This window comes from Camelus bactrianus, unplaced genomic scaffold (assembly GCF_048773025.1).
Source record: "Camelus bactrianus isolate YW-2024 breed Bactrian camel unplaced genomic scaffold, ASM4877302v1 HiC_scaffold_34, whole genome shotgun sequence".
In the NCBI taxonomy this organism is placed as follows: Eukaryota; Metazoa; Chordata; class Mammalia; order Artiodactyla; family Camelidae; genus Camelus; species Camelus bactrianus.
Genome location: NW_027413949.1, coordinates 4,666,922 through 4,669,308, shown reverse-complemented (window position 1 = coordinate 4,669,308; position 2,387 = coordinate 4,666,922).

Sequence of the window (2,387 nt, the reverse complement as noted above, 5' to 3'; positions counted from 1 at the left end):
TCGCAGAAGAATACTCGTGGAGCGAGTAGTTCCCAATAGAAATATACTTTACATAGTTTCCATGACAGTGACATTCCAATATCCGAACAAGCCACATGCATCAAGGTTTCAACAAACTTTCTCGAATGAGTTGTGAACATGTAGATTACAGAACTTTCATGCACCATACATGGCATATTTACACCTACAGACATTAACTCAGAATTTGCAGCTTTTTCCTAATGTCAGTTTTGAAAATCAATCTGTTTTCTCAGGAAACAATTTTTGGATTGAGTTCTAATCAATAGATGAGCAATTTACATAGAATCCAACTCCAGGAATTTCCATGATACGATCACGCTACATGCATAACTCTTTCAACAAATACTCACCACAAATTTGTTTGCATGTGGTTTTACGATCTTCCATCCCAATACAAGGCATATTGACACTTTGAAGCATTTTCTCTGATTTTGCAGAGATTTTCAAACGCCAGTTTCAAAAATGAGGCAGATTTCACAGAAAAATCTCTTGGAGCGAATTCTGCCCGAGACATGTATTTTACATAGATTCGCTCACCGTGATATTCTGTGTTCCGATCATGCTTCACATATCTCGGATTTGACAAATATTCACTACAGAGTTGTTAGCATGTGGATTACCAAACTTTCATCCACCATACAAGGCAGATTTACACCGAGAATCTAGTAATCTGAGTTCGCAGTGTTTTCCTAACTCCAGTTTTGAAAATCAGGCAGATTTCTCAGGAAAAATCTCTTGGAGTGGTTTCTAACCAAGAGAAATGTAATTTATATAAATAACCAGGCCGTGTAATTCCGTTTTCCGAATATGCTACATGCATAAACGATTCGACAAATATTCACTACAAATTTGTTAGCATGTGTATTACCGAACTTTCATCACAATACATTGAATATTGATCCTTAGAAGTATTTTCTCAGATTTTGCAGCGTTTCCCAAAGGCCAGTTTCAAAACTGACGAAGTTTTCGCAGAAAAACTCTCTCGGAGCGAGTTCTACCCAATAGAGTAGTAATTGACATTGTTTCAATCACCGTGAAATTCCACGTTCTGAACATGGTACATGCACCACGGTTTAGAAAAGATTCTTTAATATGTTGTTAAAATGTGGATTACCGAACTTTCTTGCAACATAAAGGCACATTTACACCTACAAATATTTACTCTCGTTTTGCAGCTTTTTCCAAACTTCAGACTCGATATTCATGCAATTTTCACAGAAAAATTCCCTTCTAGCTCGTTCTACTCAATAGAATTGTAATTTACACAGTTTCATTACCGTGAAATTCCATTTTCCAAAAGCGCTACATGAATCACGGTTTAAAAAATAATTACTACAGTGTAATTAACATGTGGATTACCGGACTTTCATTCACCATACAAGGCATATTTACACCTAGAACTAGTTATTCTGATTTCGCAGGTTTGTCCTAAAATCCAGTTTCAAAAATCATGAAATTTTCGCAGAAACATTCAATTCAAGCGTGTTCTATCCAGTAGAAATTTTATTTTCAGAGTTTCACTCACCGAGACATTCCGTGACCCGAAAACGTTACATTCATCACGGCTTCGACAAACATTATTTAATGACCGTGAGCATGTGGATTACCGATTTTTCAACCACAATAAAAGGCATATTTACACCTAGAAACATTTACTTAGATTTCGCAGGTTTTCCTAACGTCAGTTACCTAAATCATGCAGTTTTCACAGAAAAATACTCTTTTTGCATGTTCTATCCAATAGACATCTCATTTTCATAGATACCTTCACCGTAAAATTCCGTGTTCCGAAAACGGTCCATGCACCACGGATTCAACAAATATTCACTGCTGAGTTCTTAGCATGTGAATTACACATCTTTAATAACCCATTGAAGACATATTGTCACCTTAAATCATTTACTCAGATTTTGCAGCATTTTCAAAACACCGGTTTCCAAACTGAGGCAGTTATTTCAGTAAAATACTCCTGGAGCGTGTTCTAAAAAATAGATATGTAATTTAATTATTTCCCTCACCGAGACAGTCCGTGTTCCGAACACGCTTCATACATCACGGATTTGACAAACATATTTAATGAGTTGTGTGCATGTGTATTACAGAACTTTCATCAACCATACAAGGTATATTTACACCTATAAACATTAACTCTGAGTTCGCAGATTTTCCTAATAGCAGTTTTGAAATCAGGCACTTTTCAATGGAAAAAACTGTTGGAGCGTGTTCTACCCAATAGATATGTAAATTACATACATTCTCCCACTGTGAAATTACATATTTCAAACACGCTACATGCAGAAAAGTTTCGACAAAAATACACTACAGAATTGTTTGCATGTGGATGACAGGACTTTCATCACAATAGA